This window comes from Ambystoma mexicanum, chromosome 8 (assembly GCF_040938575.1).
Source record: "Ambystoma mexicanum isolate Mex_15411 chromosome 8, UKY_AmexF1_1, whole genome shotgun sequence".
NCBI lineage: Eukaryota > Metazoa > Chordata > Amphibia > Caudata > Ambystomatidae > Ambystoma > Ambystoma mexicanum.
Genome location: NC_090929.1, coordinates 1,639,539,852 through 1,639,566,152, shown reverse-complemented (window position 1 = coordinate 1,639,566,152; position 26,301 = coordinate 1,639,539,852). Strand labels below are relative to the sequence as shown.

At 47.8% G+C, this 26,301-nt stretch overlaps 1 protein-coding gene across 1 annotated transcript in view; it reads left to right on the top strand.

Moving 5' to 3' along the window:
• The window catches only part of LOC138473269 (uncharacterized), a 1,193,211-nt gene that overhangs the window by 219,389 nt on the left and 947,521 nt on the right, over positions 1 to 26,301 (top strand). The gene's annotated exons all lie outside the window — the stretch shown is intronic.

Genomic DNA, 26,301 nt, shown 5'->3' with positions numbered 1-26,301 from the left:
CATGGATCATTATTGGGCTTGTGGATCCAAGGGATACACAAAGCTAGCTAAAGACTGGGGAGGAATATGCACATTGGTGAATGTCCCTGTTCCAGCATTGGTGATTCCAAAAAGTGATCTGAATCTCGACAGTTTTCCAAAAGCAGATGCTCACCTAAGGAAGAAGAGATCTGTGGAGCTGATAAAGAGGATGAAGCGATAGAACTACTTTTTAGCCAAGTCAATTCAAACTTTTTATTCTATCCTATATGAACACAAACTGTTCAGCCAGACTTCTTCAGTATTCACATTGATCTTCATGCCAAGAATCCAGGTTGGAGCAAATACCAAGTGGCTTCAGAAAACCAGATGGGAATTGCTGCAGAAAATTAACACTACCATAAAGGGATTCAATGCAATCAGAGAAGAGATGAGAGCCGTAAGATTGATGACTCTCCAGAACAGATAAGTCTTGCACATGATCACAGCTATGGATGGAGGTGTTTGTGCAAAAATTGGAGCATCATGTTGCACATTCATTCCTTCTCATGATGACGAGAATGGAACCTTGACAGAGGCCATACTCATGCTGACGAAACTCCATGGCCAGATGATAGACGAAGTAGTCCCCGTTTCGGATGCTAAAAGGGCACAGGGCAGCGTCCACATTGGTCCCTACGTGGATGTCACAAGTAAGGGAAGACGATGAAGTCAACATGGAAGAATTGGTATGGAGAATCGAGGCACTCATGAAGGAGTGGAATGACAAGAGAAGGGCACCCTAGGGCGGCAGAATTCGAGAAGGAGACTGGGTAAAGATAAAGCTGACACAGAGAGATCCCATCACAGGGTCCAAATTCAGCTGACGCATCTGAGTGTGAAAAAAGGGGACGAATCACATACGCACCCAGGACGGGAGAAGATGGAACCTGTAATGAGTGGCACTGTTTGAGTGAAGTCCCAATGAAACACCAGGCCCTACCACTTGGGACCATGTGCACAAAAGCAAGGATAAGGGAGAGGAAAGAATGATTGACAAAAGACCGCACACCCAGAGCAGGGAGACGGCAGCGTGGCAGGAGGAGCAGAAGGAGTATAGCCAGACACCCCAGGCAGTGGGAACGGACCGGGAGGAGGGAGCAGAGGACATGCAAGAAAGAAAAGAAAGCCGAGAAGGTTGAATGCAGATGGAGAAAAAGAGACCAACACGATTCACAGACTTCGTCATGGAGTACCACCCTCTGCTTTCTTCTTCCAACAAAAGGAGGTATGTAGAGCGTAATCTTGCCAGAGCTCACCCGACCGCACGTGAGAGGAAGCAACGCAAAGGAAAGTGTACATGCTTGAAAGGGGCATTTGTGGCATAGGCCAGCGAGGGACAGCACGTATCCCTAGCGCTCTGACCAGCAGATCAGGTCCCATCTCCTGCCAGCCTACCACCCCTATTATAACCCCTCTTAGCCCTCACAAAATAGGCCATGGACTCGAACTATCACAGTGAAACAACTGTGTGCAAACAGTATTACTTTATTGGCAATAAAGGCAGTGTCAGACTAGAAAGTGTCAATGTGATCATTGGGAGGCTGCAACACTGTTCTATTGATTTCGTTGTCTAGTTTTACACAAAGAATCCAATAAAATGTAGCTATGTCTTGTCAGCAATGTTAAGGCCGATGTATAATTAGTCCAAGCTGTTCAAGGTATGTTTTTCTTATTTTGTTGTTGTTCTTGTTACAAGTCTTTGAACGTTTCTTTACTCTGTTTTGTTCAATGCCACCATTGTTGCTGACCCAGTATGTTATCTTTAGTTTGATTTAATTGGCTCCACCACTGACTTTGTGGGTTAAACGGAAGCAGTGAGCCACTGTGGCTACTATTGCGAAGTAATCTGCAGCGGCAAAAAGAAAACCAATGGATGCGTGCGTTCTGAGTGTCAGCCCGAACAAATAAAAGGTTACTGCTTTAACACTGAGCAGTAGATGACAGCAATTATAGAAAAATGGTGACCAATTACTTGTCATTTGCTTGTCAGTTGATTCCAACAGTTATTTAGTAAAAGTCAAAATTAGAATTGGTAGAAATATATTATAAGAAGCACAATCCAGTCATGAGGTCCTGTGATGTAGGTTAAGGGAAACAGATAGTTAACAGTTTGTCTCGAAAGTTTATTACAGCAGAAACAACTGCCGGTCTCTCCAGGGCCCTGAATTTAGAACAGGTGACAATGACTTAGAACACCATTGCAGCCGATTCCCATTTCCTCTCCACTCTGCCGCGTTTGCAGCGTTTGTCAGCTGCAACAACCGTCGGCCTCTCCAAGGCCCGGAATTTAATACGGAAGGTGCTACGGCAATACGGAAGGCAGTAACGTACACGTGGGTGCTGCCAATCCTCCGTTTCCCCTCTGTTCCTCTGCGTTCTGCTGCGTTAATCGTCTGCAGCAACCGTCGGCATCTCCTGGGCCCAGAATACAATAGAAAAAACAGTGGCTTACGATTTACGGCATAACAGCTGTTCACCAGATCATCAGATCCTTCAGCTCCCGGAGCCCCATAAACCAGAAGAACCACTGAAAACACTCCTGCATGCTCCACTGGAGTTGGGGGTTTTTATAAGTTAAATTTAGCCTCCTTGTTGATAGGAATGAACAACAGAATGCTCCAGTAGGGTTCAGCAGCTGCAACGCAGTCGACCACACTGGACACTGAAAACACTCCTGCACACTTTACTGAGTTGTCAGAGTGTCCGTCAAAATTAAATGTTCTCCATCCTCTGTCAGCAACCAACTAATCTAACCCTAACACTTTAAGCATAGGTCTTTAACTAAAGTGAAGTTTGTATTTTCCTAACCAGGAGAAAGACTCCCTTCTCCTGGTTTCTTGCTTCTGTCTTATAGTAACTCCTTCAATGTTCCATCACAAAGGACCAGGGGAATGACTCCCTTCTCTGCATTGGTCTTTAAGCACTCTTGCAGAAAACATGGTTTAGTCTCGTTAACTCCTTCCAGGAAATAGAAATACTCATAGCCTTATTTGGCTTGCATGTATCACTCTAAGGGTAATGGCTCCTTTTCCCCTCTATTTGGGCAAGAGTATTGGGTAGACCACTGCAATAAGGGAGATGTCTCCCAACACAGTCTGCTTGCTCAGTAGTATTGGGTTGACCATTGCGACGAGGGAGATGACTCCTGATGCTATCTGCTTGGACAATGGTGTTTGGCTGACCACTGTGACGCGGGAGATGACTCCCGATTCACTCTGCTTGGGCAGTGGTGTTTGACCGATTACTGCGATGATGGAGATGATTTTAATACATTCTGCTTGAGCAGTGCTATTGGCTTGGCTAGGGAGCTAGCTCATGATGCACTCTGCTCATTGGTATGGTACGTGGTGTCACCACTGTGACGAGGGAGATGATTCCTGATGCACTGTGGCTTCTTGGTTTGGCTTCCCGCACCCCTCCTGGTCTTCTTTCCATTCCTGTTGCCTTGTTCTCTGTTGGGACATAGCTCTGGTTCTTCCCAGGGTCACAGGTTCCTTCCGCTGTGATTTCTGAAAGCTGCACGGCTCTGCGAAAGGCTCCTGCTGGTGCTCTCTGCATTATTTCCAGATCTCACGGCCTACCTTTCTGCGATCACGCCACCACCTCGATTGCTTATTTCTTCTGGCGAGACAGTTCCCAGCAGGCTCCTGGGACATTTTAGCAGCGTCCCATTCTTTGCAGCCTCCGCTTGGAGGAACAGCTTCTCCCTGTCTCTGGTCCTCCTAGTTTGAATCTGCCGGGCAGGACTTGCGTGCTGCTAGCTTCCGCGATGAGAGTGCAGTAATTTGTTCTTGCTTTCTACTTTATATTGTTGACTCTGTCCTTGTGTTACATCAACACCATCTTGAAAAGTCTCTTTGGCACTCTTCATGCCTCCAGTGAGCCACCTTGTTGCATTACTTGGCTTGCTTTGCATATGGCTTCTCATGTTCTTCTTTGTCCCAGTATGTTCCACATTAGTCACAGGCAATGCTTTACAACAACATCTGGTTCAAGTTTCAATGGTGGGAGAAAATTGTGAGGATAGGGAGTTATGTGATAGTTCCCTGGGTGGATGTCCTTATCCCTGGGTAAGGTCCTCATGCATATGACCACCCCTATGGGGCCTATTGGGTAGCAGACGCACCTCCCTAGTGTCATAGGAAAGGGCTCCCCTGTGGGGCGAAGTAACAAGACCTGGTTAATCATCACAGACCACACAAAATATGTGTAACTCTGTTACTGTCAGAAAACGCTCCAGGTCTTGTATCACCCCTGCGGTTCACGTGTCTCATCCTCACCAAAAGCTTCTGTCCCGTTATACCACCATACAGAAGGCGGGCTTGCGGTATCCACGCTCTACGCACGGAACACATTTGCGTCGGGAACTGCGTTCCCGACGCCTCACGTGGAAGTTGCCATGGAGACTACGTCAGTGGACGCAGCATCTTCCACGTGATAGAAAACGTGTTGGGTCACGTGACCATCTTGGTGCCGGTACTTCAAGTACTTAATGATCTGGCGCCCACTTCTCGCTGCTTCTGATCCAATAGTGACAGCGGTTTTTTCTTGCTCAGATTTAGTGGTTTTGTTTGATCTCGGATTACGTTTACTGGATTGCTCTTGGATTATCCTTACCTGTTCTTGTATCTTGACCTCGGATTGTTTATGGATTATTCTTGCCTAGTGATTTGGTTTTGTCGAAATCGGACCTCGAAGCTTGGGAGACCTCTTACCTTCGTTCTTTCCTTCCTTCCTTTTCCCTCTCCAATCCCTTCCCTGTCCTTCCCCAGGGTGCTGTAGGCGTCCTCGTGCCGGCGGGTACAGGCTTGGTGCTGGACTAGAGACTTCCTGAGCACCTTTTAGGCGTCCTCGTGCCGGCGGGAATAGGTGGTTGCTGGACTAGTGACTTCTTACACCTTGGATTGTTTGGTCCACCGAACAGAGGGCAGATACCATCACACTGTTCCTACAGGAAAGAAGAAGGACTTTGCCAGGGACGTTCACTTCCAGGGAAAAAAGGGTAAGAAACCTACCTTTCCTTACCATTATTTCTTCCACTCATTCTCTGGTACTGATTGTCTTTTCTCTTCTTCTGGTCTCCAGAGTACCCCAGTATAGAGGACATTCTTGCATGAAACACTTCTGGTTAAACCGTTTTCTGCAGGTTAGTCTGTTGAGATTTTGTTACGTGTTCTCTTGAAAGGGGTGTATTTGATTGTAATCAGTATAATATTCTGCAGTCGTTGGCTGGAACCTGGAACCATCATCTACCGGGAAGTTGCGGGCCGCTCAGCTCTACGATCCCAACGACTCTACACCATCTTCCGATCAATTGGATTCTTAGACTGTCCTTTCGTACTCCTGAGAATCACATTGGTAGGAAGAAATATATTCTTCACGACGGGTCAACGCGGAACCAGGTTCCCGGAATTCTGACAGAATCAGAAGCCTTATTATGGATGCCGCGAATGACCCGTTGGCCGTTTTGGTTCAGTTAGTGGCCGACCTACGTGCCGATATGACGGCCACCCAGGCTGACACCCACCGGCGCATTGATGAAATGCAAGCCGGTATCAGGGAAGTGGTTACAGGAATACCATCTTTGGCCTCCGCTTCCGCTTCAGGTCAGGCAGGGCCTTCGGTCAGACCTGATTCTACGCATGTGTACATGGCCGCTCAGTTCCCGCTTGCTCCCCCAGAAAGGTTTACTGGGGATCCAAAATCCTTTCGGACATTCATTAACCAATGCAGACTGCATTTCTTGTGTCGGCCTACCTCGTTTCCTGATGCGACTACTAAAGCAGCCTTTGTCTTATCTAACCTTGGAGGTATGGCCGCGGTTTGGGCGAATCCTTTGTTGGAACAAGGCAGTCCGCTGTTGTTCGACTGCGATGCATTGATCAGTGCTATGACGAGGGTGTTTGATACTCGCTACAAGACTCAGGCCACGGATCTGGAATTGCTGAATCTCCGTCAGGGGGACACTCCTTTATTATCGTATTTGGCTAAGTTCAATCAGTTGGTGGCTGAAACTGGTTGGCCGGAAGATAAGAAAGCCGCTCTGTTCTATAAAGGACTGTCGGATACGTTAAAGGATACCATAGCTACGGTTCCGGTGGTTCCTACGTCCTTTTCTGATTTCTTGGATCTAGTACTCCAGATTGATGCCCGACGTACCGAAAGAAAGGGGGAGAAGAGAATGATTACGGTCAATACCACTATATCCCCAATCCCTGTTTCTGGCGGTGACGAGCCTATGCAAATTGGGGCAGTTAGGGGCCCGCTAACGACAGAAGAACGAGAACATCGTAGACGGAACAATCTGTGCTTTTATTGTGGTTCCTCTACTCATCTGCTTAGTGCATGTCCAAAGAGACCCCGCAAGTCGGGAAACGCCAAGGCCCGGTCGTAGAAGGAACCCCTACGCCGAGCTCTTCCCTGCAGGGTTCCTCGTTGTCCACGCCTTTTTACATTGACGTCATGTTGAGTTACGATCAGGTCACTCCTTGGAGTTCTGCAGCTGTTCTTGACTCAGGGGCAACCGGTAACTACATTGATGCCCAATACGTTCGGAAATGGGGTATTCCCTTGTTGTCAAAAAGTGTTCCGGAGGTAGTCAATGCGGTTGACGGTTCAACCCTACTTTCGGGGCTTGTTACTGAACATACCATTCCGTTGTTGTTAACTATTGGCGCCGAGCATTCGGAAATCATCACATTTGACGTCATTATGGCACCGCAATACAAACTCATCCTGGGTTTACCGTGGCTCAAGCTTCATAACCCGGTCGTTAACTGGGAGACCGGGGTTATAGCTTTCAGTGCTCAGCAACGCCCTCGATCCTGCAGTTCCCTAGAGTCCATGTATGAAGTACCTGAAGCTCCTAGTCGGGCGTTGTTGAACTCTGTGGTTACAATCGGAGCTGTTGTTAACACCGTATTACCTGTCGAATACACAAGTTATAAGGACGTCTTTGACAAGGGGAAAGCAGAGATCCTGCCGCCTCATCGGCCCTATGATTGCCCCATTGTTCTCAAACCGGATGCCAAGACACCTTCGGGACGTATCTATTCCCTTACACAAAAGGAAGAAGTCGTCCTTAAAGAATATTTGGATAAAGCCCTCGAGTTAGGTTTTATTCGGCCTTCTCACTCTCCATTTGCTTCACCGCTCTTTTTTGTACCCAAGAAGGAGGGGGACTTAAGACCTTGTATTGATTATCGGGAACTCAATGCAGGTACTATCCGTAATCAATACCCAATCCCGTTGATTTCTGTCTTGCTGGATCAGTTAGGGTCTTCAGAATTCTTCACCAAATTAGATCTAAGGGGTGCGTACAATTTGGTCCGGATACGTCGAGGGGATGAGTGGAAAACAGCCTTTAAGACACGATATGGCCTATTCGAGTATTTGGTGATGCCATTCGGGCTTTGCAATGCCCCGGCCACATTCCAGAATTTCATCAACGACGTTCTACGCGACATGATCGACAGATTCGTTATTGTCTATTTAGATGATATACTCATCTATTCTCCATCCATGGAAGATCATGTACGTCATGTTTCACAAGTCTTACAACGCTTGCGGGAGCATCGTCTTTTTGTCAAACTGGAAAAATGTGTATTCCATGCGAGTGAGGTCGAGTTCCTTGGATATGACATCACCAATAAAGGAGTGCAGATGAGTAGCAATAAGGTGAAAGCTGTCTTAAACTGGCCTGTACCAACTTCAAGGAAGGAGTTACAATCATTTCTGGGGTTTTCGAACTTTTACAGGCGGTTCATTAGACAATTCTCTTCGATTGCTGCACCCCTCACCGAATTGACCAGTAACAAGAAACCTTATTTATGGAACGATAACGCCCAAATAGCGTTTGAGTCTTTAAAAGCCGCGTTCACTACAGCCCCGGTGTTGCTACACCCAAATGTCAAACGTCCATTCGTTGTCGAAGCTGATGCTTCGGATGTCGCGGTAGGGGCTGTCTTGTCCCAAACCTGCGCTGATACCAAGGAGTTGCATCCAGTCGCCTACCATTCGCGCAAATTAACGCCCTATGAACGTAACTACACCGTTACTGAACGGGAATTGTTGGCCGTAAGAGACGCATTTATGATCTGGCGTCATCATCTCCTTGGGACGGAATTACCGGTCCAGGTTTTTACTGACCACAGAAACCTGTTGGCGTTGCAGTCCCTGACGTGCACCACTGCGAGACATGCCCGTTGGCATGAATTCTTTTCCATGTACAACTTTAGTTTGACTTACCGCCCAGGTGTCTTGAATTCCAAGGCGGACGCGCTATCCAGAAGCCTGGGTAATGATGGTTCACGTCCACAGGATGGGTCTTTGTTATTACCTACACAAGTGGTCTGTAGTTGTGTTCTACAACCCACTTTGAAGTCAACGCTCCAGAACTGGGTTGATAAAGAGCCCACAGAACTGGCAGACTATAACATGGATATTCTGCATGGTCTTCCTTATGTCCAGGGTCGAGTTTATATGCCTGATCAGGATACCCGGTGTACAGCTATTTCTTTGTGTCATGACGCTGCTATCGCAGCGCATCCTGGTTCCCAGAAAACTCTTGAACTCCTCAAACGCTGGTGTTGGTGGCCTTCCATGCGAAGAGACGTCTCGCAATATATCTTGACCTGCGCCATCTGTGCCCAGTGTAAGTCCCATTCAGCGAAACCTATGGGGTTATTACAACCATTACCAGTGCCAGCCAGACCTTGGGCGATGATTACCATGGACTTTGTGGTGGAGTTGCCTTTGATTGATGGGTTTGATACCATATGGGTGGTGGTTGACAGCTTTTCTAAAATGTCTCTCTTTGTGCCTTGCCAAGGCCTGCCATCAGCTGCTAAGCTGGCAGAGTTGTTCTTGCGACATGTTTTCAGGTTTTTTGGGTTGCCTGAGATTGTGGTTTCTGACAGGGGGTCCCAGTTCACGTCGCGTTTTTGGAGGCATCTAATGTTCTCTTTGGGGGTAGATGAACGGTGTTCCACAGCGTTCCATCCCCAGACGGATGGTCAAACAGAGCGGGTTAACGCTACCATGGAGCAGTACCTCAGGTGTCTCATCCTTCAACATCAGGAATCCTGGCTAGCAGTTCTTCCTTTGGCGGAATTCGCGTATAATAATTCCAGCCATTCATCAACGGGAACATCGCCATTCTATGCCTTGTATGGGCAACACCCACGCACCCTTCCTCTTGATTGGAATCTACCTGAGGATTGTCCGGCAGTTCAATCTTGTATCAAAGATTTGTCTCTGGTCCGTGATAGGGTGCTGGAACATCTGAAACAAGCACAAGAACAGGCGAAGAAGTACGCGGATCGGAATCGCCGTCCTGCACCCGTCTACATTCCAGGTACACGGGTATGGTTGTCCACTAAGAACCTACGCATTCCAGGTCGACGATGCTTGTTGCCACGTTTTGTAGGTCCTTATGTTATAAAGGACGTCTTGAGTCCATTGGTGGTCAAATTAGAACTTCCGCACTCTTGGAAGATACATCCGGTTTTCCATGTGTCCATGGTTAAGCCTTGTGTAGACAGCACCAGGATACCGGCTTCTCCGTCTCCGATATTGGTTCAAGGGGTGGAGGAGTATGAGGTCAATTCCATTCTTGATACCAGGGTTTCTCGTGGTACCAGGTATTTCTTAGTGGACTGGAAGGGTTACGGTCCGGAAGAACGGACATGGGAACCGGAGCAGAATGTGCATGCCCCGTTGTTGGTTTCCCAATTTTTGGCCTCTCGGGGGCATGGGGGTCCTTTGGGGGAGGATACTGTCAGAAAACGCTCCAGGTCTTGTATCACCCCTGCGGTTCACGTGTCTCATCCTCACCAAAAGCTTCTGTCCCGTTATACCACCATACAGAAGGCGGGCTTGCGGTATCCACGCTCTACGCACGGAACACATTTGCGTCGGGAACTGCGTTCCCGACGCCTCACGTGGAAGTTGCCATGGAGACTACGTCAGTGGACGCAGCATCTTCCACGTGATAGAAAACGTGTTGGGTCACGTGACCATCTTGGTGCCGGTACTTCAAGTACTTAATGATCTGGCGCCCACTTCTCGCTGCTTCTGATCCAATAGTGACAGCGGTTTTTTCTTGCTCAGATTTAGTGGTTTTGTTTGATCTCGGATTACGTTTACTGGATTGCTCTTGGATTATCCTTACCTGTTCTTGTATCTTGACCTCGGATTGTTTATGGATTATTCTTGCCTAGTGATTTGGTTTTGTCGAAATCGGACCTCGAAGCTTGGGAGACCTCTTACCTTCGTTCTTTCCTTCCTTCCTTTTCCCTCTCCAATCCCTTCCCTGTCCTTCCCCAGGGTGCTGTAGGCGTCCTCGTGCCGGCGGGTACAGGCTTGGTGCTGGACTAGAGACTTCCTGAGCACCTTTTAGGCGTCCTCGTGCCGGCGGGAATAGGTGGTTGCTGGACTAGTGACTTCTTACACCTTGGATTGTTTGGTCCACCGAACAGAGGGCAGATACCATCACACTGTTCCTACAGGAAAGAAGAAGGACTTTGCCAGGGACGTTCACTTCCAGGGAAAAAAGGGTAAGAAACCTACCTTTCCTTACCATTATTTCTTCCACTCATTCTCTGGTACTGATTGTCTTTTCTCTTCTTCTGGTCTCCAGAGTACCCCAGTATAGAGGACATTCTTGCATGAAACACTTCTGGTTAAACCGTTTTCTGCAGGTTAGTCTGTTGAGATTTTGTTACGTGTTCTCTTGAAAGGGGTGTATTTGATTGTAATCAGTATAATATTCTGCAGTCGTTGGCTGGAACCTGGAACCATCATCTACCGGGAAGTTGCGGGCCGCTCAGCTCTACGATCCCAACGACTCTACACCATCTTCCGATCAATTGGATTCTTAGACTGTCCTTTCGTACTCCTGAGAATCACATTGGTAGGAAGAAATATATTCTTCACGACGGGTCAACGCGGAACCAGGTTCCCGGAATTCTGACAGTTACACCACCAAAGAAGAAGCACAGGGAGACTGCAGTTAAGGATTGTACCCCTTATGGAGATGTACGTGGCCCTAGGGGATGAGCAAAAGGGCTACGTAAGCAGGCCTCAGGCGCCGCAAAGAACAATTTTAGATAAGGGCATAGGTTGCAACTGGCAGTGAGCAGCCTTGTGGTGACTCAATAGCTACCTGGAGGCAGCACAGGAAATCAAAAGGACTCTGCTCCAGCACACTAATTTGGCCTTTCAGTGATGCGCTGCAGCAAAACAAGGTAATATGCCTCATGAAATGCAGCTAGTGGGGGCGCAGCCTGTAAAGCATGCTCGGCATTCAGCAAAAGAGGACCCACTTCTCAGGATGTACAGACCGTCCAGAGTGGAGTGGGTCTGCGATCTGCGAACCTCTCGAGCACCAGGAGGGCGCCAAGGAAGATGGTGAAACAGTTGCTGCCACTGGCTCAAGGTAGGAAGACCTGGGCAGACCTCCTCTCATGCTTTGCTTCACAGGATTTGGCTTTGGCAATGGTTGCTGCAGTGGCATCCCAGCATCCTTCACGTGCCCTTCTGCATTCTTCCAGTTGTCCACTGTTGAATGGCTCCACAACCACCCCTTATATACTCAAAGCTGGGCTGCGGGCTACCCCAGTCCAACTATCAGGAGATATGTGCCATTCAAACTCTGAGTGGCAATCCTGGGGTGTCTGGATCCTTTGACCCAGTCCAGACCTGATTCAATCATGCACATACCCTTCCCGCGTCCTGGACATAGTGGCAAGATGTTGCATGGCCATTCCTACGTCTGAACAGGGGGAGACAGCCAAACAAAGCTGATGGTTCACAAACACAGGGTTCAACCCACGCAGTAGCCATGGTAGACAACGGGTAACCTTGCCATAATAACACAGTGGTGCGCAGTAGTTCACCTAAACTTTAGAAAGTAATCCTGCCGCCAGTCTGTTAGCAACACACTGAAAGAGTAAAAAAGACCTTTAGGCAAAATATGTAAGGGGGCAGGGAGGCCCTGCACTGCTAGTTATAAGTACTGTAGTAGTGCTACATTAAAAGGTTTAGTGGGGATAAGGCTCCCCTGCACTTAGTCATAAGAATGTGCCAGTGTTGCCCTAAAGGAAAAGGGTGCAGTGGCAAGTAGAGTGTAAAAAAAAACAAAAAAAAAAAAATGCATTTCACTGGCCAAGAAAAAACATAACAGAAAACCCAAATCAGTCTGCAAATGTGCTGGGGGTCTCACAAAATGAGGCTATAAAAGCAGCACAGAGCAAATCCTTCCCAAAAAAACCAGGCTAGTAGATTCTCTGTCCTGTTACCGCCTGCGTTTGAAAAGAGGATCCCTGTCCCCGTAGATTATCCTCCCAAATCCCTGGCCCTTTAAGTGAGCTGGAGCTGCCAAAAGCCCTCATCCATGCCTGCTGTCTCCAAAAAGCTGGACTGGAGGCACTGTCCAGCATCAATGGAATGTTTCTTATTCTTTCTTCTTACCACTCAAAACCTGGTTATTCAGGCATCCAGTATAGGCTCTTTCTGACCAAAGGACTCCACCTCTGCAAGTCTCCCCATCAAACTGCCAAATCCATTTGCACACTGGCGAGAAATACCACACTTTGTGGGACATGGCCAAGGCAGCAGGTAAACATATGCCACTTGATATTTAGCTGACATTTGAGCAGATGGCAGCAGCTGGAATAAAAACAGCAAACATATCTTGAAGATAGCGTTGGTCACTGCCAATTGTGTAACTCCCTGCACGCGTGCAGTCGCCACGCAGCCTTCCTGAATGTGTACCATTGATTTCCTCCGGACTTCGAAGCCAAGTCTCTAGATATCCCCTTTTATCAGTTAGCCAGCTTGTTTCTATGGCAGCCAAGTGCCCCAAAACGTTTAAGGCCTCTAGGGCCACCACAACTTTGTTGGGCTCTCCCCCCCCCACCTCCTTTGTTTGCCTCCTCGATGATGGTTCCTTCCTATAACCACTGTTCTGTTACAGACCGACAGTGAGCTAAGATAACTATTGCCCTGGGTCAGCAAAGTCAACGAGTGATACTTAGGCCTGTTCCTAGTCCAAGGACCATGGCATGGAAAGGCGACCTCTTCCGTGCTTTTGCTCCACATCCAGAAAAACTCTAATTCCTTTAATTTGTCTCAATTGTATGACTCCTCACCTGTAGGAAAGCATGATCCTTAGGTTTCTGAGGGGAAGGGAGTAGATCACGTCATATTGGTGGGTCTTGAAAGAGGTTTCCGTTGACTATTATATCAGTGACAAGACCCCCTGCCTGGCAATAGGGACAAGAAGGCAAGTGACACAGGGGGCCGGGGGCCTCCCAGAGCCAGTGGATGATGAGTCCGGGAGAGGTATGAAGAGAATCCCTGTGTCACCTGTCCTTGCACCCTGACTTATGGCAAGGGATTGCCACAGAACCACCATGAACGCACCCCTTCTTTAACTAGGAGAGCCTACAGCTCTCTCGAGGCAGACGCAAAATGTAAGAACTGGAAAGTACACTTGTACCTTTAACTGGAGTCATTTTCATTCATCCGCTGTTAGTAGCTCGGGTTTGAATGTTGTTTCCAAAGTCCCCAGCGTCAGGGCCTCATAGTATAACTTCAGAGCGACATGTGGTGAACCATGGAGTCCAGTGGATATAGTTCTGCAAGCCCACGGCTTTCTGACCACAGATTAGATCACCCGGGAATGGAGTTGCCGAATATTCCCCGATTGGAAGATAAATTTCACTATGTGCACTAGGACTATTCACAGAGAAAAAGGCTCATTACAAGATGGCTGGTGCAGTAATAACATGCTGGTATTAACGTATACCGGCAAGATACCGCACCGGCCAACTACGAGTTGGCCAGTGAGGTGGAGGAAGGACCTCTAGCTAGATGATGGAGGTAATTCAGCCACCTTGCCTGCCGGACCTTCCACCGGACCGTGTGCCGGTAACTGTAATACAGTTTGTCGGTATGCTAGCAGATTTATCACCAGAATATCGACAAACTTGTAATGAGCCCAGTTTAAACAGTTTACCCAGTATTTTCTGAGAATTCTGTTTGAACAGGAGACCTGGATTCACTGCAGCAAGCATCAGAGAAGGTCAGAGTGGGGAGGGAGAGTAAAATCCAAGATGGCATACAGTCCAGTTATAGGCCTGTCCAGACTCCCTAAGCAGCCACAGGTGTACTCCTAAAGAACAACCAACCATCACACTCTCCTAATTTCAAATGACAGGTGCACACCCTTACTAGGAGTCGCACCCAGATGAAAGAGGAAGGCGAGTATAAATCAAGGGGGCCCCATCAAATGAAGTATGTTGTTGGAGAAGGTTGGTTGCAGGCAGATGGAGAGCACTGAAGTGCAATACGAGGAGCAATATGGCGGTGCAATGGAGAGAAGATGTAGGAGGAAGTGATAGCATAGGAGATCAGAGGAGGTGGCAGTTATAGAGGAGGAGATGGAAGTGAATACAAAGGAAGTGAGAAAGAGTGGAGGAGATGTTAGAGAGGGTGCAGTGATAGGATCAGAGGATGAAGTAGCAACTAAAGAGGTGATGGGCAATCTCCGAGCTAGTAAGGTTAGGATGCTATGGGGAGGCACATGGCAGACTGAGGATGTGAGAGGAATAAAAGGACCCAGGCAAGGGGGACAAACGAGGAGTAGCCAGGTTAAAGGGCAGGGGCCACCAAGACTTGACGAAGAACAGACCCAGGACCAAGGAGAGGTGAGGGCTGCAGGTTAGTAGTGTTATCCCGTGAACCCGCCTCATGCCAATAGAGGCATTGCTGACTAAGGAAAGAGTGCAGCTGATTAAGGTATTTATTTGTTTTTTGCGGAACGAATTCAAATGAAAGGGCTTGGGAACTCATGGGAAACCTGCAACACTGCTGGGAGGTCAGAAATGATCACATCCAGTTAGAGAGACTAACCATTTGCTAACATCTTCATTTCATTAACTAGTATAGGGATACGTCTGTCAACTGTCCTTCCAGAGTTCCGTTTTTTGTGAATCCCATTGGGCCTTTTGACACCTTTTCCTCCTTCGGGGTCCTCCTACCTGCCACCCTTGTTTCCCCATACCCCGTCTGGATATCTGAAAAATGTGGCCATGCAAAGGGTACTAGGAAGCTGGTTTCTGGTGTGGGAAAAGGGTGGTGCTCATTTCTTTTACCCAAGACACATGGAGGAAGAGGGAATCTGTGACTCTTCCAAGACCTGGAGCTCTTGAACAAGTTATTTAGGAAGGATAGTTTAAAAAAGATGACTTTGGCCCAGATCTTCCAGGCTTTGGAGCGGGAAGACTCATTGCTGTCCAAAACATGTATTTCTACATTTGGGTGCACTCAAAGCATCATCATTTGGTGCACTTTTGCACTTTCCCCTACCTCAATGACTGACATTTTAATTAGTGTTCAGCAATGCTGCTCACAGAGAATTTGGAAAGAATGTCTTTTTGCTCCTTCACATTCTGGGTTTAGCTAACTGCCGAAGTACTTGTTGAGATGGTATTGGAGACTTATTTTGAGATGGCCCTTCCTCCTCCAGTGATGGTGCAAAGCATTCATCAAATAGCCCCCTCTTCTCCAAGAGGTCAGGGACCCCAGTGGGAGCATTTCTCAGAATGCTGGGTCTCATGGCATCCTGCACCTTCTTCTTATTGCCCCAGTTGTGATTGAAGATGAGCCATTGGTCCCAGTATTTTTGGCGACCTTCAGTGTTCTTTTTTAAATGTACGTTCAGGTTCTGCAGGACATTTGAATGGTGGACTGTCACTTCCAATCTTTAAGGGTGGAGTCCGTACGCCAACACTGAACGACCAAATCACTGCTACACACTATCTCAAAAAGCAGTATTGCATTGTTTTACCGACACACATTTTTTTCAAGTAATTTTCTACAAAGAAATTACTTCGAAAAAACGAATCGAAATATAGCAGGGGTAAGAGGTTAAAAGGGGCTGTGGGTGTGTTGGTGTAGGGGTAAAATTATAGGGAACAGTTGGCGGGGATAGATCCCCCAACAAATACAAACTGTGAGTTTTTCTGATGTCATTTGTTTGAAGAAAGATCTTTGAAAAAATGTGCGTCGGCAAAGGGACATGGACCTCGAAAAGCAGTGTCCTTTTAGAAATCATACTATCAAATTGCAAAATTGTTTCCTTAAAGAGGAAGGCTTTATTCCCAATGTTGTTTAAGTCTGGCTGGATGGAACCACATACTCCATCCTTACCCTGAGGGCTTTTGCCACTGGCTCACTCTGGCCTTGGTGCTCTTGGGGTACAGGCAGGGGACTTCATGACAATACATTTATAATAATAGAAATAACATCAGTTCTTAAAACATATTACTGTTGGCAATAACATGTTACTATTACCTATCCTATCAATATTTAATGTATTAACCTTGGAAGGATAAAAGGCTCAGTCACTGCAGCCAAGATTAAAACAAGCAACCTACAGGTTGAGAGATGTGGCATTGAGCATTTCATTCACTGAGCTATCTGGTCATCTTTACATTGGGAGGTGCTTTTAGAACTTCTACTATAGGTATGTTGCTTTTTTTTAGAATAAGTAATACTGTGGTTAATTAGGGAGGTACTAGGAATCCTATTTCTCTTTTTTTATTAAATGAGTTAGTTTATTACGAACTTTTTCATTGATCAATTTCATATCCAATTAATTACAATCTATCTTTCGAATGGTTTGTGTCCTCCCACATATTCCTCATCTTAGATATATCCTTACCTTCAGGTTTGCTGCTTCAGAAAAGTCTCCCTCCATCAGAGGGCGTTCCACTCAAGGCTGCGGTGTCTATGTCTCTCGCAGCATCCGTCGAGCGCCAATGTCATCCGTTGTATAAATGCCTCGAGTGCGCCCGTTGGCCTCAGTTCTGTTTTTCCGTTAGCTTCGCTTTGGATTGAATAAAACGGTGCTTCAGTTCGTAAGAATGTCGTCTTCATCTAATCCTTCCACTCTGAAGACTGGATTCAAGAAATGCTAGAAATGTGGGAGAAAGATGTCGCTGACTGATCCCCATCGAAATTGCCTCTGGTGCCTCGGTTCCGACCACCGGATAGACGAGTGCGGTTCCTGTCAGTCGATGACCCATAAGGCCTTAAAGGAACAGAGAGGTAAACTGGCGGTGGGGGAGGAATCCTTCATCAAAACGCCACAAAAAAATCTAGGTTGTCCTCTTCTTCGTCCTCAAAAAAGGTGAAGAAAAGACACCGGTCTACCTCTTCCTCTTCTCAACGTCGTCTGAGGAAATCATTACATGTCCGTCAAAACATGATTCCCCAAGAAAGTGGGAAGAGTTCAGAGCATCTATGCTTAATATTTTTGAGAATGCGGCCCAGACACCCTTAAAGTCTAGCGAAGACCAAGCCCCTACTCATAAAGAAAAGTGACAGGGGAAGATCTAAGATGAGAAAATCTGACAAAAAATCGTCAAGGGTGTCGTCCAGGGAATCTTCCTCGATGCCTCATTAAAAATGCCTACCGGTGCATAAATCGGAGGTGGAACTCAAGAAAATGCCGTCAGACTCTCATATGCCATCAAAGTCCTCGTCTAAAACGTCCGTGAAGCCTCTAACGAAGGCGGTTGAGCACAAGGTGTCGATAACCCATCCCAAAAAGGTTACGTCGAGTGCACAGTCGACGGTGTCGAAGGCTCCTTTGACGGTATTGACTATTCCTTCGACAGGGTCGAAAATTCCTTCAAAGGTGTGGAAGATTACTTCGACGACATCGAAAGTGATGGCTACAACATCGACACCATCAACGCTTTTGTTGAAGTCTTCATTCACTCCAATTACAAAATCGACACCTGTGTCGAAGTCTATGCTACCTGAAAAGGTATTTCATCCAGAAAATAGACATGATTTCTTTAGAACCATGTCCTCCATATATGAAGGAGATTCATCAGCAGAGGAAGAAGATGTTTCACGTGCTGGTGTGAAATTTGGTACAAAGCAAGTCCCTGGGGAGTTAATTGACCCTCAATCTAAGATGCAAGACTTATGAGTGCTTGCAGTCAGCAAGTGGTTTGGATACATCTCCGGAATATGAATTTGAAAAGCCTGACCCGGTTGAGCATGCTGATGCGAGATATAGAAAATTGATGAACAGGGTAACTGAATTCATGGGATGGAGTAGAAATTCACCCGTCTATCAGGAGGATTATATGACTGACATCCTTTCTGGAGGACCTCAGCAAGACCCCATACTTCGTTTTCATGTAGCCTTACAAAAGAAGGATTAACACTGCATGGGAAAACCCTGAAGCAATTCCGGCAGTAAATAAAAAATATGCGTCAAAATATAGACCCTGTTCCTCAGATCCCGAATATTTGAGTAAACACCCATCAACTGAAAGTCTTGTAGTTCAGGCAGCTACTTCTACTAGAAATGCTGCATACCCTACAATTCCCCCAGATAGGGATGATAAAAAGATTGATGAATGGTCCCGAAAGATTTTTACGTCAGGGAGCATGGCTTTAAAATCTACACATGTAACTTGCACCCTTGCAAGATTTACATATACCCTGTGGGGCTGTATGACAGCGGCAGCTGCACACATCCCTGAAGGTGAGGAACGTGAAGGGTTCCTATCCATAGTAAGGGATGGAAAGGAGGCTTCGGAGGAATGCCTTCAATCAGGTTTGGACACATCTGACAGTATCAGTAGGTCCATGGCGTCTAGTACGGTGCTACGCAGATTTGCGTGGCTGTGGAAGTCAGGTTTGGCACCAGATGTGCAATACAGGCTTCTCAATATGCCATTTGACGGCTCAAGGTTGTTTGGCAGCAAGGCGGATGAAACTTTGGAGAAGCTGCAGACCTCCAAAGCGGCACAAAACAACGCCCCTACACAGGCTCATCTTCCTGGAGGGGTCGTCCTTTTCATTATTATTCCTCAATTGGAAAAGGAAGAGGACAGGCCAGTCGGAGAGGTCAAAGACAATGTCCTCGGGGGCGAAGAAAAGGTGCTAGATCTGCCCCAGCAGCGGCATCTGTCCCTTCAGCCGCTGCTGCAGCTGCCGCAAAACCACTCTGAGGTTTTGACCCACAAGACCCCACAAGACCCCAGTGGGGGAGGCAGGATCTCACAGCATCTGGAAGAATGGTGGGGCAATACTTCAGATGCTTGGGCACTGGAAACAGTATCCCAAGGTTACTGCCTTCTTTTTCTAAAGAAACCTCAGAATCACCCTCTGGGATACAACTCTGTCAAACATCCGGATCCGCTCCTGTTGCAGGAAGTTTTAACCCTGCTACAGAAAGGTGCAATAGAACATGTACCTGTAGCAGAGAGGAACAAGGGTTGGTATTCCCCATATTTCCTCACCCCAAAGAAAGACGGAGGACTGAGACCCATCTTTGACTTGAGAAACTTGAACAAGTTCCTAAGGAAGGACAAGTTCAAGATGGTCACACTTTCTCAGATCCTTCAGGCTCTCCAACTCCAGGATTGGTTGGTATCATTGGACCTTCAGGATGCTTGCTTTCTAGTGCCAATCCATCTCAAACACAAAAAGTGCCTGAGGTTTGCGATTGGTAATTCTGACTATCAATTTTGAGTTCTGCCATTCGGGTTAACCTCCGCCCCTAGAGTTTTCAGCAAGTTGATGGCGTTAGTGGCAGTGAGTCTCCGGAGAGGGGGGATTCATTTTTACCCCTATCTGGACGATTGGATGATCACGGCGTGCTCTTCAGAACAAGCCCAGATCATCTGTCCATGACTTGTCACTTCCTTCACAGATTGGGATTTTCTCTGAATTTAAAAAAGTCAAACATGATACCAGCACAGAAACTCCAGTTTATCAGAGCAGTTCTGGATACTTGCTCGGGCAAAGCCTCGCCTCCCGAAGAGAGAGCTCACCACATTCTGCAGATGGTAACAAAATTCCAAAATGCTCAGTATCTTCCGGCCTTCGATTTTCTCAGGTTGCTCGGCTTCATGGCATCCTGCATTTTTCTCGTGCCAGAAGCCAGATTGAGAATGAGATCCCTTCAATGGGCTCTCAGAACTTAATAGTTTCAATTCTCAGGGGAAATGTCAGTTCTCCAGCATTGGATCTTTCATAGATTCAGATGCTTGAATATTCCCCGTCGTCAGACTGGGAATCCTCGGTGATAAATTAAATAATAATAATAATATATATATATATATATATATATATATATATATATATATATATATACACTGCCACCTAGCAGTGCATGTACATAGCCCATTATAGCCTATGAGCCACTTCATTGTGTAGTCCCTCCACCTCACTTTGGTCCTTTATGGCCCCAGCCAATGAGGTGGCAGGGCTTAAGCTCCGCCCCCGGCAGCCATCTTCAGATTTTTCACCGCAGTCTATCATACACAGGGAATCCTCAAGCTCTCTGAGCTTTTTCAAATTCTTTCTACTTTTGTGTGGAATATATTTGTAAAATATATTCCATCTTGTTCCCCTTCTTAGGGGCTTTCTTTCCAATTAACCTTGGTGGCAAAACTTGTTGTTTTCCTCTCAAAATCGTCGACTGAACTTCTCTTCAGAAATGGAGGCACCTCAGGCTGTCAGGAAGCCTTCCCTGTTCAGGGACTGCACGAGGTGCAAGAAGAAATTGGTTTACTACAAGGACCCCCACGAGCATTGCATTTATTGTCTGTACCCACATGACATTAAAAAATGCGAGATTTGTAAAACTTTGTCCACCAAGACCCTTCATGACAGGCATAGAAGACTCCTTTCATACCTGGAATCCAGGGATCAATCTTCGGACGAAGAGTCTGTCAGAACAGCTCCTGTCCAATCCAGCACTCCATCTGAGAGGCAAACTTCAAAGAGAAGGGCCTCTTCAGTGGAAAGGAGTTCCTCTCCCAAATCCAAAAAGAGGAAGCTGGAATTGATACCCTTTCTGCCTCCAGCTGACCTGTCAAGCCAGAAAAAGTCAGCAAAATCTGCCTCCAGAGGTAAGGAGGAGTTTGCAAAAAACGGGGGGGGGCAGTCGTCGGCGGTTAAACCGCCCACGAATGAAGGGAAAGGTAAAGGCCCGTCATCGGCCATGCCGTCGACGAAACCAGCATCAACAACGACGACGCTTAAGACATCGTCGACAGTTAGATCATCGTCATCGGACATGTCGACCGCGAAGCAATCGTCGACGAGCAAGAAACACCACTCGTCCACGAAGCATTCGTCCATGACGCAGTCGTCCACGGAACACACTCCACATTCGTCAACGAAGCCCTCGTCGACGGGGAAATGTCAGTCGTCGACGGGAAAATCTCAGTCGACAGCGAAGCCTTCGTCGACGGGACAATCTCAGTCGTCGACGGGAAAATCTCAGTCGGCGGCGAAGCCCTTGTCGACGGGAAAATCTCAGTCGTCGACAAGGATAACATCATCCATACCGCCTTCAGAGGCACCGCAAATTTCGGCAGTTACAGAGGATTTACTGCCTCTCACTCTTGAAGCTCCTGTCATTACAAGCAATATCATTGAGAAGAATACTGTAACTGAACCTCTGGTGCAGCAATTTTCACCTTTGGGGCACATGGCAGAACTTCCGGATATAATTCTTCAGGAAGAATTCTCTGATGCGGAAGTGGTGGAAGAGTCCATCGGTCCCTTACCGAAACAATACAGCCCTCCTTGGCACCCGTCCACGGGAGAATCCGAATATCCTCATGACCCGGTGCTCATGTTATCCGTGCAGAGGATTGTAGAAGAATTTTACAAACGGCAAAGGGAGAAGCAAATTCTGATTAATCCCATTCCTAGAGAGTCATCCCCGATTCCAGGCACATCGGGTTGCTCTCCTTACAGGAGTAGACCGCAAAAACGGATGAGATCACCTGTTCGAAGACCGAGGAGCAGCACCCACAGTGCTTCACCTACAAGAGTCCCGTCACCAGAGTCATCGCACAGACCGCGATCTCCGGACGTAGATCCCACCATGGTACCGTCCACCATCTCGGTATCAGACTGGCAGGAGGATCCTTTTGGTGAATTTTCGGAACCAGAAGAAGGAGAAATTACTCAGGAGCCAGACGCACCCAGTGATTGGGATGACTACGTCGTCGAGAAGCCCAGGAGGAGAGACTCGCCGGGCAAGGCCTCACCACCGGACGATCTCGTCTCTTTCCACACCATAATAGGTAAAGCCGCAGAACTGTTTAAAATTCAGGTTTCTTCGGAGGAAAGGCAATCAGTGCTCTATGAGCACAGGGACAAACGAAGGAGGACAGTGACCACAATTCCCCTCCTCGATACCATCTGGGATTCCGGATCCAAGATCCTATCTACGCCCTTATCGACTCTGGCGTTGGTGTCCAGGCCAGAAAAGAAATATAAAGCTCCGGATTCAGCACCGCTTTGTTTAAGGGGTCATACGAAACCGGACCCAGTTATTACAGTGGCGGCCAGAAAGAAACTCGCCAACCCCTCCTCACCGTTGTCGGCACCACCGGATAAGGACGGACGTAAATTGGAAGCCATGGGCAGGAAAGTATCATCTTCTGCATCACTTACAATCAGAGCGGGTAATGCACTGGCCATGACCGCAAGATTCGATCGCGAGCTTTGGCTCCGCATGTCTAACTTGGCGAAACAATTACCACCGGAACTCCAGGAGGAGGCAAAATCCATAATCGCGGATGGTGAAGCAACATCGGATCACATGATCGACGCAGCAGTTGATGTGGCCGAATCAGGCTTCAGGCAGATGGCGCACGGCACAGTGCTCAGAAGGCAGGCCTATATGAAGGCTACTAACTTTAGACCTGAAGTTCAGGCGCAGATACTAGACATGCCATTTGACGGCCAAGATCTCTTTGGGAAAAAGATAGACGACCATTTGAAGGCAATCAAGACAGACACTGACACAGCCAGAGCCATCAGTTCTTTAAAGGACAAAAGTAAGGACCACCGGTCTTTTCGTCCCTTTAGAGGTTCATCTTCCAAGTTCAAGGGATACAGTCGTTCCTCCTATGGTCAAAAAGCACAAGGCAGCACGTACCAAGGCAATAAATATCAGTCATCAAACAGATACGCCCATAGAGGCAGACGTGGCTACGCCCAAGGGAAGTCGCAAGGCAAGCAGAACTGACGACCAATCTCCCCCCCTTCGCCACGCCCCGGTGGGGGGAAGGGTGAGCCAGTTTTTCCAGCGCTGGCGGTCAATTACATCGGACAAATGGGTGTTACAGGTGATCCGAAAGGGTCACACCTTGGAATTTCTGGACCAACCTCCTTCCCTGCCTCCAACTCCCCGCAGAGTGCATATGCTAGGACAGGTCATGTCCGAAGTGAAAAAACTGCTCCAGAAGGCAGCAGTAGAACCAGTACCCTATTCTCAGAGGGGAAAAGGTTTCTACTCCCGATTCTTCCTCGTCAGAAAGAAAAACGGTCAATGGAGGCCCATCTTGGACCTGAGGGCTCTCAACAAGTTCATCAAGCGCATAACTTTCAAGATGGTAGCTCTACAAGGGGTGCTACCTTGGTTAAACAAGCACGACTTCTTGGCCACTTTAGACTTGGAGGATGCATACTTCCACATTCCGATCCATCCAGCACACAAGCAGTTCCTCAGGTTCACAGTGGGAGGGCTCCACTTTCAGTTTCAAGTGCTTCCGTTCGGTCTAAAATCGGCGCCAAGAGTTTTCACGAAATGCCTGGCACCGGTAGCGGCAAGTCTCAGGAGAGCAGGAACGGACGTTTTTCCATACCTGGACGATTGGCTGATAAAGGCAAGTTCAGCTGCAAAGGCTCGTTCGGCAGTGTCGAGGACGGTCAACCTCCTAAAAGAGTTAGGTTTCTCCATCAACCAGACGAAGTCCTGCCTCGTTCCCAGCAAGGTAGCTCTCTTCCTGGGAGCCGAGCTCGACTCCAGCATTCCCAGAGTGAGACCATCCACAGAGAGAATAGCAGCGATTCTACGCTTAACTTCGAACTTCCTACAGAAAGAGACAACATCTGTACGCTCTTACAAATCCCTATTGTGCATGATATCATCATGAATATTCCTCATACCGAACTGCAGGCTTCGCATGAGGCCGGTTCAGGAAGCTCTGGACCACCAATGGAAACAAGCTTTCGGATGCTGGGAAGACATTGTCCAGATTCCATCGACGTTGCACAAGGCCCTTCGATGGTGGAACGCTCCGAGGAATCTTCTACAGGGAATGCCGTTTCAAGCACCGACATCGACCCTCCTGCTGCGGACGGACGCTTCCTTATCAGGCTGGGGCGCTCATCTTGCGGACCTCCAAACCAAGGGATCTTGGTCGGCACAAGAGTCCCAGCTCCACATCAATGTGTTGGAGCTCAGGGCCGTAAGGTTGGCGCTGAAAGCCTTCCTACCGGTTATAGCTGGTCAAGTTCTTACGGTCCAGACAGACAACACGACCTCCATGCACTATACAAACAAGCAGGGAGGCACGAGGTCTCAGATTCTGTCGCAAGAAGCCCAACAGCTATGGGCATGGGCCTTGCGCTACGGGATACAGATCAGGGCAGAGCACCTTCCAGGAGTAGACAATGTCCTAGCGGACAGATTAAGCAGAGAATACACAGCGTCACACGAGTGGGAGTTGGACGACAGAGAAACCCGACGGATATTTGCCTTATGGGGCCATCCGCAGATCGACCTTTTTGCCACCAGGAACAACAAAAAATGCAAGAGATTTGTGTCAAGATACCCCGAGCACCAATCGCTGGGAGACGCGTTCTCAGTGAATTGGTCGGGGAAGCTCCTCTACGCCTTCCCACCCATTCCCCTCATGTCGAGGGTACTTCGCAGGGTGAAAGAACAGGATTGTTCCTTGATTCTTATTGCACCCGATTGGGCACGGCAAGTCTGGTACCCGACGCTGAGACATCTATCCTGCAAAACCCCGATTCGTCTCAAATCACATCAATATCTACTGACACAACAGAACCGCAAGGTCCTCCACCACGACCCGAGGAGCCTGTCCCTCAAAGCATGGTTCCTGAGCAGCGTAAACTGATGCACCTAAAGTTACCATCAGAATGCTGGGATATCATCAGGGCCGCTAGAGCCCCATCCACGCAACTCACCTACACCAGAAAATGGACCAGGTTTTCCAAATGGTGCGAGACCTCTGCGATCGATCCCCTCACGGCCTCGGTTGATCAAATTCTGCCTTACTTGTTGCACCTGGCTAAATCAGGGCTCTCACTGTCCTCTATCAAGGTCCATCTGTCAGCCATAGCGGCCTACACAGTAACCGCGGAGACGCAAGCCTTACTCTCCTTACCAGCGATCAAGATCTTCCTGAAAGGACTGATGCGTACTTATCCGCCTACACCTACACCAGTTCCGGACTGGAGCCTCAACACCGTCTTAACAGCCCTCATGCAACCTCCCTTCGAGCCCATACATAGATGCGATATGAAATTCTTGTCCTGGAAGACATCCTTCCTGGTAGCCATCACATCGGCCAGAAGGATCAGTGAGTTGCAAGCTTTGTCTTCGGAACCTCCATTTACCTTGTTCCAGAAGGACCGCGTCATCTTAAGGCCTCACCCTAAGTTCCTCCCCAAGGTACTTTCGGAGATGTCGTTCACTGAGCGCATTGTTTTACCAACCTTCTTCCAGAATCACGCTTCGGAAGCGGAAAGGACATTACACTCTCTAGACGTTTCTAGGGTGTTGAAGTTTTACTTGCAAAGAACCAAGGAGTTCCGCTCCTCAAACCGGCTATTCATTTCCTTCTCTGGCCGTACCAAGGGCCAACATATATCCAAACAAAGCCTGGCACGCTGGGTATCGTCCTGCATCACCCACTGTCATCAGTTGAAAGGCGACCCTTTAACTAGACCGCCGTCTGCTCACTCCACCAGGGGAAGGGCGGCGTCAACAGCATTCCACGCAGGGGTGGCCTTGAAAGACATATGCAGAGCTGCCACGTGGAGCACTCTGCATACTTTCACGAAACACTACTGCCTGACTGAAGATACCAACAAAGAAACTGCAGTTGGACAGGCAGTGCTCCGCCATCTCTTTGTATAAGGTAGGACCAGCCTCCTTTCCCACCTTTCCCGAAGTATGTAACCGTTGTGTTGCTGCATGGTAAAGGTTTGATCAGAAATATGTTTTTCTGTAATTATGCATATCTGTTTATAATGGTGCCATGTTTTAACTGCTTGGTATTCTATTCAAGCATCTGAATCTATGAAAGATCCAATGCTGGAGAAGTCTTAGTTACTTACCTGTAACTGTATTTCTCCAGCATTGGTATCTTTCATAGATTCACATGCGCCCGCCCGCCTCCCCTGAGA